The sequence below is a fragment of the Ursus arctos genome, unplaced genomic scaffold (genome assembly GCF_023065955.2).
Source record: "Ursus arctos isolate Adak ecotype North America unplaced genomic scaffold, UrsArc2.0 scaffold_32, whole genome shotgun sequence".
Lineage (NCBI taxonomy): Eukaryota > Metazoa > Chordata > Mammalia > Carnivora > Ursidae > Ursus > Ursus arctos.
In genome coordinates this window covers 2124703-2143733 of record NW_026623008.1, presented here as the reverse complement: position 1 = coordinate 2143733, position 19031 = coordinate 2124703, and the positions used below count along the sequence as shown (strand labels likewise).

General features: G+C 61.2%; 1 protein-coding gene across 1 annotated transcript in view; it reads right to left on the bottom strand.

The window, feature by feature from the left end:
- TP73 (tumor protein p73) overlaps window positions 1-18376 on the bottom strand; it is a 64255-nt gene extending 45879 nt beyond the window's left edge. The window contains exon 1 of the mRNA XM_026520002.4: window positions 18269-18376. The gene's annotated coding sequence lies outside the window, so the exon portion shown is untranslated. The remainder of the gene's footprint in view (window positions 1-18268) is intronic.
- Between the last annotated feature and the right edge of the window lie 655 nt (window positions 18377-19031).

Below are 19031 nucleotides of genomic sequence, written 5' to 3'. Positions count from 1 at the left end.
GGCCTCAGGCGCTGACCGCAGAGCCCACCCCACCCACCTCGTCCCCCACAGGCCTCTGCACAGCTGTCCTGGGCTGGGGACACTGGCCAGCACCTGGGGCTCAGCTCAGAGGCCACCGTCTCTGAAAGGCCATGCCGGTGCGCAGTCAAACCAGCTGCCACTCCCCCCGTCTGCCTGCGAAGCAGCTCCAAGCTCAAAGATGTAGAGAGACAGAGAGACAGAAGCCCACGCCTACCTGCTCACGTCCCACCGGGCCCCCCACCCAGGGCGGGCTCCGGGAGTATGTGGCCAGGCGTCCCCCCGTGCAGGGCTGCCATCACCGTCACCCCCACGTGTCCTGCTACACCAGCCCTGCTCGCCCTCGGCCCCGGAGTTAAGGAAGGCGTCCCTGCCCGCCTGTCCGGGCTTCCGCGCTCAGCCATGGGCTCAGGCCCCTGCAGCTGCCACACAGGCCTGGAGTGGACTTCACCCCCGGCCCCGAGACCTGCGCTGTGGGCCGCCGGCTTCTGAGGCACTGGTCCGAATGCATATTCCGGCGGTGCCCGGGGGGAGGGGGTGCAGTCGGCTGAGGATCTGACTCTTGGTTTTGGCTCAAGTGTGATCTGGGGGTTGTGGGATTGAGCTGAGTCTGTAACTCAGAGCCTGCTTGGGACTCTCTCTCCCTCTCCCTCTGCCCCACCCGCTTGTGCTCTCTCTCTCAAGTAAATAAATAAATCTTAAAAGTTAAAAGAGAACGCATATTCCAGGGCCCACACCCAGGGGCTCCGACAGCGGGAGCTCAGAAATCTGCATCTCTAAGTGGCACCAGGGGGTTCCCCATGACTCGGGGACAGACCCTGAGCCCGGCAGAATGAGGGTCCGGACACCTGCCCTGCCCTACTTCCCAGATGCTGTGGGGCCTGAGCCAGAAAGCCACCGACTCCATGGCTTCCAATCTCCCGGGAAACTCCCCTGAGCCAGCGGCACTGGACCCAGGCCCCCATGACCATAAGTCAAGGGAGCAGTAGACCCCGTCCCCGTAGGCCCTGGGGAGCTCCTGCCAGGGCAGGAGAAAGAGGAAATGCTGATGTCGGGTCGAGGATCAGGACCCCTCACTGGGCACCTCCCCTGGAGCCCATGGGCCCCCTCCTCTGTCCTCAGGGCAGGGGCAGGGTCTTCCCCGGACCTGCTGCGGCATCTCGGCCCAGGCCGGCAGAGGTGAGACACAGAACAGCTCCTCGGAAGGAACGGCCGATGGCCCCAGTGACCTGCATTTTAAATCTGGAAACACGCTCGTAATGGAAACATGGCCCCCAGACGTAATGGCAGTTGCTTTTGCAAACGTGGCCGAGCGTCATAAGGATCACGTGTTGGCGGGGGAAAGACAGACTCCCGAGGAAACATGTTTTAGGTCATCACCGAGTTGCAAAGTGCAGATGCGCCCTTGACCGCCCGGGGCCTTTGATGAAGAGCGAGTTCCCCTGGAGGGAAGTGCACTCAAGCTCGCAAGGAGCAGGGGGCCCTGCGGTGTAAGACTGTGGGCGCAGGAAGCGTGGGTGTGCCATCGCTGGGCACGCTCGGGCCCGCCCAGCACCGCCAAGCCAGAGGCACCCACCAGAAAGGGTGCCACGTGTGTCCCCGTTCTCAGGGTGCTGGGCCGTGCTGCGGGCCCCCTGACCCTGCTGCACCTTAAGGAATTTTCAGCGTCTGTAACTCAGGGAGCGCCGCGGGGCTGCCAGCGAGGCGCCAGGACCCACAGAGGCGTTGTGCGGCCCAGAGCTGGAGTGGAGGCACGGACCACCCCCCGTCCCTTCGACTTCTTGATGTGACTCACGGGTTTTCTGAGTCCTCAACCCACGGCAGAGAATGCTCTGGGGCCAGGGCTGCCGGGAAGACATGAGGCCACACCACTGCTTCTAGCTGCCGCTGGCCAAGCCCTGGACCGGGCCTCCAGGTGCTCACACCGCCTGTCACGCCCAGTCCCCACGTGTCCCCTCCCTGCCCCCGTCCTGTCCCCGCGTCCCCTCCCTGCTGCCTACCCTGTCCTTGTGTGTCCCCTGTCCCCCTGTCCTGTCCCCAAGTGTCCCCTTCCTGCCTTCTACCCTGTCCCCTCTGTCCCTACGTTTCCCCACAAGCCCCCCATCCCCTGCCCCATCTGTGTCCTCCTAGGCCAGGCCAGACCCAGCCTCCTCCAGGAAGTCACTGCCCTCCCTGATCCCTAATCAGGACACCCCCGTTCTCTGCCTCCCATCACCGAGCAGGTAGGGGGGCACAGCTTCCGCCGTACGGCCCACAGGACAGCCTTGTTGGTTGGGCAGATTGTGTCCCTGTCCCCTCCACCTGCCCCAGGCTCCAAAACCACCTTTGATAAACTGGGGCTACTGTGACCACCCCCCAAAGACAAGCACCCTGTGCATGGGGATGGCCGACAGAGCCTCTGTCACCCCCTCCCACTGCTTGTAGAGTCCTGAGACAGGGAGTGGACGTTTGGCCTGAGTGCAGGGAGGGCCAATGCAGGGCTCACAGGTCCCACCCCGGCCATCGGGATACCAACGTCCGGGGGGGAGGCAGCTCCCTTCAGTTCAGTGGAAAAGTGACCCACAGAGCTCCATCCTGACCCTCACTCCCAAACACTCCATCTCCACTGCTCTTCTGACACCACGGGTATGACAGGGCTCCTTCTCACCATTATTTCCCCCTTTTTGCTCAGTAAACTCGGACCATCGCAGGAAGGGACCCCAGGGCCTCCCCGGGCCCCTTCCAATTAGCCTTGTGGCCTCGAGGGGACTGAGAATGCTCTGGTGCCCAGAAGTCCCCCTACCTGGGTGGAGGGGTCAGGTGGCCAGCAGGCAAGGACGAAGGGGGCAGGCAACCCTCTGTGAAAGGGCGCTCTTCCCCAGGCGGCAGCCCAGCCGAATTCCAGCAGGACGCTCGGGGCCCAGCCTCCCGGGGCCCTCGGCGCCGAGAGGCCTCTGCTGCCCCTACCACCCCCCAGAACAGGGGCTGCCCTTGCCTTGTGGGGTGCGGCCGGGACGGCCCGAAGTACCTCCTTCCTCAGGGATCCAGGGCAGCGGCCTCCTTTGCCCGCCCCTCCGGCCTGTGGCCCAGGCCACGTGACCACGGGAGTGCTGGGCAGCCCTTGCCACATGGGGTGGGGTAGGGTGGGTCAGGACAGGGCAGGTCCTGGATCTGCGCCTGGGACCTCCTGCGGAAAGACGGGGTCCCTGGTGAGGAGGACATGGCGGGGGGCCTCCCGTCACCTTGAGACGGCTCGCGGTTACCCCTCTGCCCGTGCCGGGGGAGACCAAACGCTGGCAATGAGAGACAAATTTAGCCTCCGACCCTGGGCCAGGGTGCGCTTGTGAAATATGGAAACAGCTGGAGGCGCCCGATTAAGCTACCCTCCCTCCCTCCTGGGCCAGGGCCCACTCGAAGGAGGCAGGTCGGGGGTCAGACTCCAGAGCCCCCTCGGCCCTGCTGCTTCTGGTCTGCCGGCCTCCGTCACGGCAAACGGCCCCTCCGGCGCCCGGGCCCACGTGGAGGACTGTGAGGTTGCCAGCAGTTTGGGCGAAAGTCTAGGCGTTGGCTTAACATCCATGTGAGACAGGGCAACCGTGCCAGCCCCTGGGCACGTGGGCTTCGCACGCTTCCAGAAGGAAACGATGGTAAAGCAAGCCACCCAGGGCCGCAGGGCTCTGGGTTCGGGCCTTGGCTGGGAGAAGCCCTCAGCTGAGCAGTTTTGGGGACCCACCATGAATACCCCAACACCCGGCAGGAAAGGGCTGTCACAGACCAGCTCCTGGAAGAGGAAGTAAACGGAGAAACACCCAAGCATCGCTAACCACTACAGCATCCCCGAGGGGGGTTGTGAGACCAGCAAATTTGCAGCTCATTTTACTGTCAATGTGGAAACAGGCACAGGGAGGTGAGATCACCTGCCCAAGGGCACACAGCTAGTTGGGGCCGGGAATCAAACCCAGCAGTTTGGCTCCAGCACGGCTGCTCTGGACCCTGCTCTCTACCTGGCCTGACCCTCCCCAGCCCGCACACCGTGCGTCCTGCCCGGAGAGCCCCTTGCCCCCTCCTTTCTTCACCCAGCACCTCAAAGCCCTACCCGCGGTGAGGCCCCCCTGCCCTCTAAGGATCTGCCAGCATCCTTCCTCCAGTCCCCGATCCCAACACATGCAGGTCGTGCCTGGCCACACAGCTCCTGTCCCATGGTTTCCTGCTGTGCAGCTTGGCACTGCCCCACAGCCGCGGCTCCCTCTCCCCCTCCGTCCACGTCCACGCAGCCCACCTCTGCTGCTCCGCACCTGTGCCACCCTGGACAGGTGTATTGCCCATTCTGAGCCTCTGTTTCCTGCCATGTGTGTGGGGAAAAAAAGGAAAGCACCCAGCAGGGCAGCGACCCAGACACATCCCAGGAGCTTGAGAAACAGCAGTGATTTGCAGCTGACCGACGGTTACTTAGAATCAGGTGTCCATGGAGGAAGAAGCAGCCGAGTCCTGGGCAGGGGTGGCGATGCCCAGAGGCCAGGCCTGGTGGCTGCCCTGTCCCTGGTTCATTAGCAGACGTCCCCCCTGCCCTGGTCTGTCCAGGAACGAGGCGCCTGCTGAATGAGACAGACCAAGGTCCCATCACAGGAGCAACCTTCAGAATGTCCTCAGCTTCCTCTACTAGAGGTCTGCTCCCCTAGGGCCAGTGGCTGCTGCTTCCCAGGTCCCAGGCTGCCTGGCACACTGAGCTGGCAGCCCGTACCTGTCTGTGCATGGCAAAGGGCTGCCCTCTCTGGAGGAGTCTTTACCTTGGGGACTGTTGGGACGGGGTCGCCGTGGGGCCTGGGGTCGATGACCAGACACTGTCCTCTCGGCCACTGGGCTGCCAGGCACCGCTGTCCTTCCCATCTGTCTCCTCCCACCCTCCCCTCCCTGGCCCTGTTTCTGCCCCGAGAGGTCACACTTCCATAGGTTAGTGTGTCCTCATTGGAGGTGGCTGCTCTGTGCTCCGGGATCTTCTCTTTCCCAGGCAAGCACGTGAGTGCCTTCAACCATGTTCTGGACGATGGTTCCCAAGCCATCATCCCACCCAGCACCCTTCTCTGGACACCTCCACATTCCTAGGAGGAGACCCCCCCCAGAGGCATCCCCACCCCGTCCAGACCCTGTGCCTCCCGCGCCCCAGGCACCTGCTCTGGACCCAGAAACGCGCTGTCTGAGGTCTCTCTCCACCCCGCTCGCCCACTCCCAGTCGGGACACCGGACACTTTGCCCACGCTCCGTCTGACTCCATTCTGTTCCTTCCTTGCTCTGAAGCCGGCCACACATCTGACACGACTTCACCCAAGCCATGATGTTGGTCCCTCCCTCCCTCCCTCCAGAAACATACATCAGGGTTCCACAGAGCTGCCGCTGTCCCCCTTGCTGTCCCTGTCCCCTATCCCCTAGCCTTGGGCGTGTCTTCTGATAACAGCGCCCAGAATCCACTGCACACTCCCTGTCCCAGCCCCAGCCCTGAGGCCTCTCCATTTATTGACCTCTATCTTCCACATAAGGTGGTAGGAAGGGAAGCACTCTACACCCCTACTCCAGATGTTCTTACAGCAGCCTGGGGGCGGGGTCACTTGCCCTGGGTCACACAGCTTGGAAGTGCCAAAGCTCCCACCAGGCAGCCCCTCCCTCCAGGAGCCCCCGCTACTGGGGGACAGACAAGCAAACCAGCTTTTAGCGGCCAGTGTAAAGGGCGCCCCGAACAGGTGTGGACCATGACCAGGGTCAGCATGAGGGCACGCAAAGGCCCACATCAGCACTGCCATTTGCAGGTCTCCCAAGCCGACGTTGAGCTTGGGGGGCCGGGAGGGAGATGGGCAGTGGGGTGGGGGGAGGCAGGAATAGCAAGGCAGGCTGGAGAAGGGACAGGGCCCTCTGGAGGCCACATGAAGGCCCCTGAGCCCATGGACTTCAGGGAGCAAGGTTCAGGGTTCAGCTCACGTGGGGCGCAGTGCAATATTCGTGGGGAAGGTCACCCCGGCAGGCACACACGGGCCTGGCGAGCCCAGAGGTGGGTGGTCAGTGGGGCAGGCCTTGGGGGGGGTCCAGGTAAGGTGGGGGGACATGGAAGAAGTGGACAGTGCTGGGGATGCAGGGGGGCAGGGAGGGACAAGGACGTGGGTCCTGCCCCAGGACCCCCTTCCAAGCCGATTCCTGTCACTCAATGCACTTTGTAGTAAACCTCCACCAGCCACAGATTCGGGGGCTCCCAGCCCTGTGCACGTGGGGGTCTCCCTGTGCTGGCCCGCAGGGCAGCGATGGTCGCACCCATCACACACAATCGAGCGACACGCGAGCATCTGGCAGGACCCCTGGGCTGGCTCGGGGGTGCCGAGCGTGGCTGCCGTGGATGTGCAAGTGAGTGATCTCTGGGTCACACCTCATCCTCCATGCAAGAGTACTCCCAGAAGCCTGCTCCCTGTCACGCAGGGAGGGGACGGGACCTCGGCTCAGCCGCCCCACAGCCTCTCACCCACGGTGCGCGCTCACTCCACCTCCCTCACCTCGAACACCCCCCACCCCTCTGCAGGTGAGGTGGGACCGGACCATCCCCTACCTCGGGAGTCCAGCTGTGCTGGCACTACAGCGGTGGCAGGTGGGCGGACATAGGAGCAGGCCCTGCCGTCCAGGTCTCCACGGAGGCGGCCAGGCGAAGCAGAGGGCTGGGTCTGGACAGGCGCTAGGGCCCATGCAGGGGAGGGAGCCTGGGGAACCGGGGCGCGCTGGCCCCAGAAGCTGGGGAGTACTGTCCTCCAGCTTGAGCAGGTGGTGCCACCTCGGCAGGAAGTGGGAAGTTCCCAGCAGGCCCACGACCGGGGCGGAGGCGGACACGAGAGTGACTTCTGCCCCCACCCAGCCCGGCCCCCCACCCAGTGCCACCCCCGGGAGCAGGTGGCCTGCAAAGTACCACCCACAGCGGCCGGTCCTCCTGGCCTGAGCCCCATCAGGAGAACTGTGGGCATGGCCTCCCTGCACCCGCCTGGCCACCAGCCCACCTGTCTATCACCCTTGCCCCCCACTCCCCAGCACCGGGGGAGGCAGTGGGCAGGGGCTCTGCCCCCTGGGGTGGCCCTGAGGGGCTGCTGCTGGGCAGCAGGGGGTCGGTGACAGGACCCCAAGCTCAGGCCTGAGAGAGGCAGGCCAGGCTGAGCCCAAGCCTACCTTGGCGGGAGCCCGGGCCCCGAGGCTTGAGGTCGGTGTGGATGGGAGGCAGCTGGGAGGCCCACAGCCTGCGGCTGGGCAGGCAGGCGGTGGTGGCAGCGTCCTGGTCGCCTAGGCGATGACATTGGAACCAAGGAAGCAGGGAGGCCAGCCTGGAGCACGGGGCAGCCGGGGCGGAGCGTGGCTGGGAGCCCTGAGGCAGGCAGGCGATGCCATGCCCTCCGCACAGTGACCTGGTGACCGGCCCCTGGCCTCCAGGAAGCAGAGCGGGAGCTGGGGGAGCCAGCTGCGTCCACCCGCGCGTGCACTCCTGCCTTCTCCTCGCTGCAGAAACGTCCACACGCACGCAGAAGCAGAGAGAAGGGAGCGCCAAGCCCACAACTCTTCCCCTGGCCTGTCCTCCAGCTAAGGCAACTTCAACAGGTCGGATCATTTCACCTGTGATACGTCAGGTGATGATTCCAACAACCAAGGACCCATCTTGTTCAATATTAGGTCAGACCATGGAATTGTCGATTTTCAACTGGTTTTCTCCTGCCCACGTGCACACACACATACACGGTGAATTCAGATAATTCGACGTGGTAGGTGGCCTTGACACCACATTCTGCATTTCCCAAGCACATGCTTTTAAATGCTGGCCAGAAGGACTTTGAGGAGGCCCGGATGTGGGAGACTCATCTCCGTTCCCCCGGCCCCCGCCATGGGCAGCAGCGTAGAAAGCCAAGGCCCCCTGAATGGACGTGACGGAGGGACCGTGCAGATGGGATGAAGGGCCACGTCTGGAGGCAGAAGCACTGTCCGTGGGCCGTTTGGGCCTGTGTAAGAACAGGGTCCCGATCCGAGGGAGGCTTTGCGGAGGGAGGAAGGGGCCACGAGCCAGGAAGTGCAGGTGCCTCTGGACCCCAGACCTGCCGAGAGGCACCCTCCCCGAGGAGGAGCACAGCTGAGCTCTGGGTCAGGAGACGGGGTTCAGACTTCCGACCTCCACAGCTACAGGGAAGGGCACCCATGATGCTCTAGGCCACCACATCGGGGCTCATATTACAGCAGCTGCCGAAACTAATACAGGTCCACCTAACCCAAGTTTGGGGACTGTCATTTCCTGGAGCCCCTGCAGCAGGGCCCTGCTGCCTCATGAAGCGTGAGGAGAAACCTTCTGCAAGCAGAGTGCTCAGCCCCGCATGGTGCCCCCTGGGGTTGGATGACAGCTGAAGGGGCCACCCTCGAGGGAGCCGAGCCCCCCCACCCTTCGGAGACGTTACGCACGCAGGCACACGCTCCCGAGGGACAGGCCAGGGACGCCCGGTCCTCTCAGCTGGACTCTCGGGGAGGGCAGGGTCACCAGGGCAAGGGGATCTCCTCCCCGGCTGCTCCTGGGGGACGGGTCAGGCCGCAGCCGTGGGCTCCCCGACCCCTGCTGAACACAGACCCAGTTCTGAACAGCCCACGCCTGCGGGCAGCCCGAAGGAGGCTGCCTGAGTCACGAGCAGGTGTGAGGCATTAGGGCCACATGGGGATGGTGGGTGGTGGGAAGGAGGGGTTCCCTAGTCTTGGGAAAAGACGCAAAGGAGCCAGTGGGATGCCAGGCACTGCCTTGCCCTCGCCGGGGGTGCTGCCGGGCTGCCCTCGGCTGGCCGTGGACCCAAGCAGTTTGGTCCCATGACCCACACCTCCCGGAAATGGCCCCTTGCTGAAGCCAGGCAACTCTGGGAGGGGTCCCATGGCCCATCACCTGGGCTTCCGGGCCGGTGAACTCCTGGCACGCCCTCCTCCCCAACCCGTCCCCTGCGGAGGGAGGGAAGGCCTGACTCGGGAGGCTGGGGCTCGGCCCTCCCAGCAGGGATGGTGTGGAGACATAGCCCTAAACACTGAGGGCTCACAGGAGCCTGGGCACAGCCCCTGACGCCCGAGTCAGAGACCAAAGGTGTGTGGGTGGTCCCGACGGCAGGCGGGCCTCTGGCCACAGGACAGTTGACAGCGTGAGGACGGCCGCCAGCTCTGGGTGGGGCGCTCAGCGCGGAGCCAGACAAGCATTTGTACACACCTTCCTGCCGTAGGACGTGCTTGCAAAGCTCTTCCCTCGCCACTCTCACCCAGGCCCGGGCCTGAGATGAACCCGGGAGGTCCGAGTGTGAACCTCAGCCCAAGGCCTGTGTATCATTTGAGTGGGAGGAGAGCAGAAGGCCAACTCGGCAGACGCAGGCACCGCCCGAGCCCCCGTCCCCGTGTACGCGCACGGACTCTCTTAGGGTTCTGGGGTCAGAAGTCCCAGGACAGTCTTGTGGGACCAAAACCAAAGTGGTCGCAGGCTGCTTCCCTGTGTCCCCCTCTCCCAGCGGCTAGGGGTGCCCACGTCCCTTGGCTCGAGGCCCCTTCCCGCAGCTCCGGAGCACATCCCTGCGGCCTCTGCCCCATGGCCACCTCCCCCTGGGACTCGGACCCTCCTGCCTCCGGCTCACTGGGACCTTGGTGATGATGTGGGCCCCGCTGGAGGCCTGGGCTCATCACCACCTGTAGGTCTGTGATTGAATCATTGTCCCTTTTGTCACATGAAATAACGTGACTCTAGGCTCTGGGCCTTAGCACGTGGGTGCTTCAAGGAGCACATCCCGTGAGCGGTCTGTGTGGGAGTCAGCTGAAGCCACGGGGGCCCCCGAGGAGACACCGAGCTTCACGCTGGCCTGGAGACTGTGATGCCACCCGCAAGGCCCGGGGTCGGTGTTTCCTCATTCCTGCAGATAGAGGGCTGCCCGTCCCGCTCGTTGAGACACAGCACACGCCTGAGATCAGAGGTCACCTGGCTTCAGCCAAGGGTGAGGGGAGGTGGGGCAACGCCAGCTGAGGGGCCCGTCTCCACTCAGCCCCCTCCCGGTCCTTCACGGCCCAGCTGCCCTTCCCGTGCCTCCGTGTCTATCGGCAGCCCCTCCGTCACAGGGATGGGCTCCCAGGGCGTGTTCGGGTCACCCAGCCGGCCACACTGCTTACCCCGAGCTCTACATGGATCAGTCACTGGCCACCACGCCAATCCCACGAGAAAACCCATCTCCCTCTTACGGATCAGAAGGGGGGGCTCAGAGGTGAAGTGACTTCTCTAACACTGGCGGGTGAGCGAGAAGCGCCGTGGGAACGAGAGACCATTACGAAGGCCCCCCCAAGCCACCCGCAGCACACACGCATTTCCTGCACCTCATGCGTTTCCTCTTTTCTTCTTGATTTTCAGTAAGCTCCACGCCCAATGTGGGGCTTGATCTCATGACCCCGAGATGGACACTCACGGTCCACCGACGGAGCCAGCCAGGGGGCTCAGGCGGTGCCTGTCTCTGCCCTCATAGCCCAGTACAGTCCTTGGGCTTGTGTCTCCTGAGCACCAGATCGGCCAAACTTGGCCACGTTCGGCACACCTGCTGGCAGGTGTCCAAACGCTGAGCGACTGGGCTTGGAGGAGCTGAGAGGACAGGCCCTCTGGCTTCCCAGCAGTCCCCTGGCCCCCACCCCACTGTCAAGACCCGTCCCCACCCCCATGAACAAAGGCTGCTCCGAGGCCCTACGTGGTGGGGGGGTGGGGGGGCTTAAGGTCTGGCGAGCCTGGGACGTGGCTCCCACTTGCTTGCTCAGAGGGTCTGCACCGGGGAAGGGCAGGTGCCCCGTAACAAAGAATCGTGGATGAATGGACAAATTAAGTCTTAATACAGCCTAGCTCAGTTCTGCATCTTTTTTGGGAATTTTGAAATCCAGGGTGCTCAGAAAACTGGAAGATTTTCCTTACGTCTGGGGCAGACTCCTCTGGGCAGATGCAAACCTCTCCTTGAGCCTTGCTGCCCATTTAGGGTAAACATCCATTTGTGTTGCTGTAGGAACGGGGTGGCGGGGAGCTTGGCTGTGTGGTGTTTCCAACGACCCGTTGGTGGTGTCATAAAATATAGGATTCAGGCACTGTGTTACTTTTCTAAAGTAATTTTTGAAAAGTCTGACTTCTGAAACACCAGGGGTACAGGGATATGGGGTATGAAATGGCAAGCCTATGCTTCGTTTCACAAACCCTATGGCGCCCCCGGGTCAGGCCAGGAGTCACCAGGATGAGAGGCCGTGGGCAGCGCTCTGGGACCACGGTGGCTCAGCTCCCCTCAGCGTTTCTGGGGAGGACCCTTCTTCCTCTGATCTTACAAAAGCCTAGCTTAGAAAGGGTCACATGAGTAAGGCCTGGGGTGGATTTGAGCCCATTTCTGGCTGATTCCTAAGCCAGCCACCTTTGCCACGAAGTGTTGTCCAGGAAATGCCCTTGAATAGCACGAAATTTGGCAAGCCAAAAGGCACAGCAAGGGTCTACCTCCCGCCTCCCGCCTCCCGCCTCCCGCCTGGCCTCCCGCACCTGGCAGGGCCCTCATGGCTTCCTCTGAAAGGAGGACAGAAACGCATCGGAGGGGTTTTCATTGCAATGACGGGAAGAAGGCGCCACTCTGGGTAACTAGGTTCTGCTGTTCAGAATGACTCTGGGGCCAGACAATCCCAAAACTCTGAAAGAGCAGCCTGCCGGTGTTCCCAGCCATTTACGGGGCGGCCCCCTCACACTGTGCCTTTCTTACAAAACGTGTTCCCACAAATTACTTAGCTGCAGGTTTTCCCGTCAAGAGGAAACTCTTCCTATTATTCTCGTACTTTCAAACATCAAACCCACCGGAGGGAGGTTAGACAGTGTTCTTGGACTTACATTGACCTCAATCTTACAATCGTCTTTTCTGCTATTTTTATCAGAATCCATTATTTTCACATTAATCCAATTAGCGTCCTGTTTACCAATGCCTCATTTTTACATTTGCGGCTTTGCCTGAAAGCTCAGGGACACGCTCCCCGCTCGATTCCTCCTCCCTCATTACTGCCAAATAATTAGTCAAGGAGCATCCCTGATCAAAAATTAAGAAGCCAGGAGCAAGTTGGGGCATGCCTTCCTCCGAAAGAAAAAAAAATGACGGGAGATGACTAATTAGGGGCTTTTGTGGGTGGTCAGGGGCAGCGGGAAGCAGAGAGCGCAAAGGGAAAGAGAGCCTGTGGTTCAGAGTGTCGCAGATCACAGCTGTTAGGCGAGGAGCTCCCTCCCATTTACATCCCAAAGACTAGCACGCGCTGCGCTGTGATTTGCGGAGCTGACCCCACATGGGCCCTGCACTCACCGTAGGTGCCCCCAGCACAAACTGTCCGGCCACCTGGGAAACCACAGCTTCGGGTCTCTTTATTTAACCGTTTACCCACCTTTCTAAATGGGGAATGCACCTTTCTCTCTTGTGGCCTTGCCAGTGCCAGCTGGTGAGGGCTGCTCCCTCTGCAGAAGGGACACCTGTCTCCGTGGCCAGCCCGCACTCTTCAGACCTCTCTACCACACGTCACCTCCCAGGAGCCCAGGACCCACACCAGGACCCACACAGCCCGGCTGGAGCCTGCGCCAGAACCTGTAACAGAGAGACCCTGGGTCGTGCTCACGTTGTGCAGAACAGTGGAGAAAACAGCCCAGGAAAGTCACCTCTAAAATCCCAGGAAATGCGGCAGGCGGGGTGAGAGGGCATCCTCCCTGCTCATTTTAAAGGACCCAGTGCAATCCCCCCACCCCCAAGAAGCTACCTGCCCAATTAGCCAAAGGCTTCCCCAGCTGCCTGCTCATCCCCCACCCCCAGGGTCTAGCACCTTGGAGAAGCAGGTGAGCAATTAGAGCCCCTTGCCCCCTCCCCACAGGCACCCAGGGCCACAGGGAGTGACTTCGCCAGCTGGCGCTGGGTGGGGATGGCAGGCACAGAAACTTGCCATATGCAGCCACACTGAGCAGGATCATAAAGGAGAGATGTCCCTGGCTACACCGGGTACCCAGCCCAGCCCTGCCCGCTTGGGCCCCTGAACCCTAGCTGGCGGCACTGGCAGGATGGGCAATGCCCAGGTGTTCAGTGCCTGCCTGGTGGAGGAGGCAGGAAGAGGCAGGAGTTCCTGGGCACTTTGTGTCTGCCCTCAGGTGTTCCGGTGTGTTCCCACGGCAACTCACTGGAGGGAAAGGCTAGGGCCTCCCTAGAGAGACAGGGCACAGTGCAGGGAGGGCACAGTGCAGGGAGGTGGGCGGGCCCACAACTCCCATACAGATGAAGAGCCTGGGGACTTGTCCCAGGCCTCACGTGGCAGAGCCAGGCCGGGATCTGGACTGCTAGCAGGGCCCGGCCTGCTGAGAGCTCTCCCAGGCATGCCGGGCATGCTCGGCCGGCCACGCCCCGATGGTGAGGATGCGGGACTTCTGGCCCCCAGACCAGAGAAAAAAAGAGAAAGTTTTTGTTGTTTAAACCACCCAGCCGGTGGTGAATTAGTTAAGGCCCCCAGGGAACTTAACATAGAGCTACCAAAGTACTCGAGAAGCAAGTTTGTTATCTAGCTCTCCCTGTGATTCTCTCCGGTCAATTGACAAGTCCCCCGGCAGGTCTAATAACTCATGATTTCAACTCGGTGACAAGCACAAACGAAATTTTGAGATTTCTGCAGCGACGGTCATGGACAATGAAAATACTGGTGATTCCTCTTGGAGAAAAGGTCACAGGTGCTAACATGGTGGCTTGTTGCCTGCATTCATACTTGGAGGGAATTCTGACATTCCCTTTGCAGTTAACACAAAGGAAGATGCCGTTTTCCCCACTCAACTTTACAGCACCCCGGAGTTCTACATTCTGGTTTAGATGGTTCCCAGGACCAGGGTCGGGCGTGTCTCCCGGTCACGCTGCCTGGTCCCGGCGGGAGCCCCCACTGGGGCACTCTGCAGCTTGTAACCCTGGACCAGTATGCAAGCTGTTGAAGCCTCCCCCTCCCCTCTGTACGTCAGCACCCTCGCATCTACTTTGTGGGCTGCTGTGAGCCTAACAGGGAAGAAGCATACGGATTTGCGAAGTTCCCCACAGCCGGGAAACGTTAGCTGTTTCAGAGGGGCTCAACCAACACTTGTTCGGCTGAATTTTTTTTTTTTTTTTTCTCTTTGGGTCTCTGATTTAGGGCAGCATGTCCCGGAAAAGAAAGCGCCTTTGATGAGCAAATGTCTGCTCAGCCAAGGAACACCGGCCAGAGAGTGGGCAGAGATGGGGGTGGGGCGACGGACAGACAGACGGACGGATGGGAGGTTTATAACCACTGTGCTCATCTCTGGGAGCTGACTCGGCTATGACTTGTCTTTAACTTGAACCCCAATGAGCAGAGCGAGCTTTTCTATAAACCAGAATCCATTTTCTTGTACAGAAACAGGAAGAAAAGATTTTCCAGGCGTCCTTACTTACTTGAGAAGGCAAACTTATCAAAGGAGACGTTGTGGTGTGTTTTGGTTACACACAGGTAGATACCGCTAGTTACAGGTGTGTGTTCCGTTTGTTAAAGAACTCTGGGCAGCACTGGATGCCCGTGGCAAGGGCAGATGATCACGCAGTGTACCCGCCTGGCGTGGGGGGATGGGTCCTGCAATAAAGCTTTTCCCACCTAGAGAGGAGACCCCTAGGGTAGCAGGGGAGCTCGGTGTTACTTAACCACTCCTCTGTTTCTTTTCCCCTTTTTTGCTGTATGAAGTTAAGTCATCAGAAAACGACATATTTTAAAATATTGACCCAGCACTCCCACAGAAATGCCCAAATTGGGAAATAAAGGTGTGCCCTCCCTCTTCACGGGGGCTGGATAGCATAGACACACTTGGAAAATGCTTCTGCTTTTTTGTGCAAACCCGAAGTTCACTGTGTGTGCAATGGCTTTGTTCTCCCTTATTTTAACAACGACTTCCACGTAAGTATCTAGAGGATAAATTCCCCCTGAAACTGTCTCCCACGTGGGCGAATGTGCTACTTCTACCCACCCACCAAGGAAATGAGCTCCCTTTCGGGTGTCAGAACCTCGGGGTGAATGTTTGCCTCTCTCCCTAAGTCCTCAGCCTCTCCACCTCCGTTTTAGCTGGGTCGTTTACATGTGTTCAATGTTATAACTCCATTCCTGGATGTGGGTGGGGCATACTCTATAAATAAATCCTGAACTGAGGCATCCTCACTGCAGTGCCCCTGACAGGGGCCATCAGCTCCGCCCAAGCCCTGGGCAGATTCCTGCCTCAATGCCAGCCACTCCGTTCCCTCCATGGGGAGATCTGCTGGCCACCCCAGAGCTGCCCCCACCTCCAGACTCCTGGCTCTCCCAACTCAGGATCAACAGCCATCACTTTTGGCCCAATTAGTGAACACAGGCATTACTTGTCAGTAGAGAAGAGGGGATTTGGACCCGAGGATTCTGCCTTCCACACCTGCCTGCTTAACCTCTGTACCAGACTGGCTTTTTCATGAGCTACCCTTCAGAATTTAGAGACACTACCTTGTTCCCCATAGCCCTCACTGGAAGGACGGCGAGTAGGGTCTAAGCGCTCTCTGGCCAATGCACAGGTACCAGGCGCCAGGTCAGCTCACCTGCGGCAGCCCCAACCGACCGATGACTGAGCAGGCACAGCTCTGCAGCCTCGTTTTTAAAAAATTACATGCACAATCCATAAATTCGTATGTTGCAAAATTTCAAACATCCTGTCCTATTGTTCTCGATGCAATGCCTTTTTATCTTTTATGAATAGATCGAAAGATAGGCGGCTGAAAGTAACAGTCAACTCGAGCGGGACAATGCAATGTATTTCGGTTTACTCGTTTTCTTTCAAAGCTAATTATTAAGGCTAAACAAATAAACAGCAACAATGACAGCAAACAAAACCAATTGTGCTAATGGTTCCCAAATGTCCAGTTATTTAATAAACAGACATAGTCCATTGGGAAGGATTGACCATGCACTGACTCCCTGGTTCCTTGCTGGTTGACAATGGTCTACCTGTCACCCATTTATTTATGTAGAAATGTGAATGCTTTCTGCATATCCACTTAGGGACCAGACAAAAATACAAGCTGAGTAAGAAGGTAATAATAGCTTCCTCCCTCCAAAGGCTGAAAGGACAGTGGCTGCAAGGCAAGGAGAAGGAGAGGGAGCCAGGAGGAGGAGCTGTTTCCTCCAGGGTGGGCTGGGGCCTGACTCTGCCTGTCCGCTCTCCACCTGGGACAGACTCAGCAGACAGCCGGGGCATCCCTGGCCAGCTCTGAACCACCTGGAGATGCCCCTCTGGAACCATCGCTCTTAGTAGCTGACTCCATGGATCTGGCTTGGAGGTCACGCCCAGTTCTGCTGGTCCAGGGTAGCACTAGGTCTCACTCAGCCTTGGGGAGTAGAGGAGTGACGCTCCTGCCTGGTTTGCACGGCCCTCTCCGGTGCAGATGGGGTGGGCACCGGCGGGGAGGAGCTTGTCAGCGACCCGTACGTTCACCAACTTCCACCCGCACCTGCACCCTTCCCGAGCCTTTCCCCATCGCCTTCCGAGCCTCCCCTCAAAAGCTGGGTAGAGGGGTCTGCTGGAGGAAGGCCCTCCGGGAATCCCAGCGAGGCTGTTCCTGGCCCTAGAGGCACTCTGGCAGGGCCCGGCATCTCCTGGCGGGCTGAACTCCGCCAGCTCCCTGCCACACGCGCAACGTCCCAGGAGCCGGTTGGACTCGGGAGAGACACCCCACCTCAACCTCTCTCACAGCGCCTGCACGCTTGCTCCCTCCTCGCAACCTCTAGCTTCGGAGCCCCTGAGCCCCCCGCCCCGTGCTCCGGCCCCCGGGCAGGCCGCGCCACGCTTAGGCCCCCGCGCGCAGGCTCGCAGCGCTTCCTACCTGGTGCGGTCGGAGCCGGGAGGGGGGGCATCTACGCCGGAGCCGGCCCGGCGCTGGCCCCGTAGTGGGTGCACGGCGAGCGCGGGCTGCCCAGACGGGTTATATGGGCGCGGGGAGGGGAGGCTCCGCGGGCAGGGGCGGCCGCCGGCGTTAGCGCCTTGGGCCGCGGGCCGGGCGGGAAGGCAGCGCGGGCCGCTCAGCGCGGCGGGAGGAGCGCGGGCGGCGGGGCCGGGCGGAGGCCGAGGTGGCCGCCGGCGCCCCGCCCCCCCAGCTGGCCGAGTGCAAGTCGGGGTCCTGGGCGCGCTCTGCCCCGCCTCCTTCCCGCCGCCTTTTGGCGCGCGTCGCCCCCGCGGAGCCTGCTGGGCCGCCTACCCCCGCCGGACGCGTGCCGGGCGCCGGGGCTCTCCCGCCGAGGAGATGGGACGGCGACCCTCGGCCAGCTTGGGGGCGCGGGCAAGGGCGCGCGGGAGCGAGGGCGGGCAGAGAAGCAGACTCCGCGTCCCGACGCCTTGCTTTCCCTAGACGCCGCATTTTCCCGACACCCAAGGCTGTCCTCCCGCCCCCACCGGCGCTGTGTCCCTCGGTGCGCCGGGCGCTCAGACTCCAAGGAGCAGGGGAAGGGCCATCCTGGTCCGCGGAGTGTCCGCCCTAGCTGCAGGGAACAGGGGTGAGGGTCGCGGCCACAAGGCCGGGGGTTTGGGTGGGGCCGTTTGGGCCCGGGTGGTTCCAGTGGGACCCGGAGGAGGGCGCGACGTCTACACTGTCACCGAGCCAAGGTTCTGGCCCCGGCCGGCATTGCAGATCGGGGGGACCCTCTGGGAGAGACTCTCTGGTTCCAGCCCACGATCTTCCTGGGCGGAGGTTGTGTCCCTCGGCCGCTAGGAAGTAACTGGTGACGCAAACACTCCCAGGTCGCGGCCCGCACCCTGCTCCCTCCCCTGGCCACCGCCTGCTGGCCCCGGGCGCCGGTTTCTGTTATGCGTTCGCGCAGGTACACGTGGGTGTCCACGGCGACACGTGGATTGTGCAGTTGGAATTGCTCTCTACGAGCAGAGACCCCCCTCAGGCCGAGTCTTCCCTCGGACCCGTGACATTTACTGCTCCAGGGGCCGGGACCCACGCAGGGCGGGGCTTCGGCCGCAGAACCGACGCCCATGTCACGTTTGGAGAGGCTCCGGGCGGCAGACACCTGCTGTGCACTGCCTTGTGGTGTTCATGGGACCCGTTATCTGCCTCCGAACCGCCGTCCCCGGGCTTTCGTGACCCTCGCGTCAGTGTCGCCTGTGGAACTGCGTGCGAGCCGGGCTGGTGCAGACCGGGTTTTCCCGCCGCAAGGGTCCGCATCTCACCTGGCGCGCCTGGCTCCCTTCTGCACACCTTTGCTGCTCACTCCTGGTTTCGAGGCGCGGGGGCACAAAGACGAATCACACACACGGATTGATTTGGCCCGGGACAGAGGCTGGCACCGCCTACCCGGACGCGTACACGCATCCCCTACCGGTTTGTTGCAGGAAGTTGGAGGGCTTCCGCGGGGAGCAGGCCGGCGACTGTGCACCCCGAGGTGTGCTGAGGAGCCAGGCTGGGTCTGGGTTCCCAGAGGGAGGGTCGAGCGCGAGGGTCTGGGTCCGTGCGCCCGGGTAGGCTGCGGAGGCGCTGGCCAGGGCCTGGGGGAAGCCTTCGTTGGGGAAAGGGGACCGGGCTTCCCGGAGGGCGAGAGGACAAGGCACTCGCAGGAGAGCGAGCAAGGTGCGTTGCCCTGCGTGCCGAGGTTCCCGGCCCAGCTCGGCCTCTGCTAGGTCCCTCTCCTCTGCGCGGGTCCAAATGCAGACGGCGCGCGTGCGAAGAACTGGAGGGTGCCCGCGACCCACGGCCCTGCGGAGTCAGCGGCCGAGCCATTCTGCCCAGATCTGGGTGGAACCAGAGGTGAGGCGAAGGCCTCGCTATAGGCAGGGTTGCCCAATGCAGCTTAAAAGAAAACAAAGAAAAACGAATGTGCACTTATACACCATGTATAAAATATAACATATGTATATACAGTATTACATATTTATATACAAACGCATATTTATGTGTAAATGTACTTACATATAAGCGTAATTACATAGAAGTATA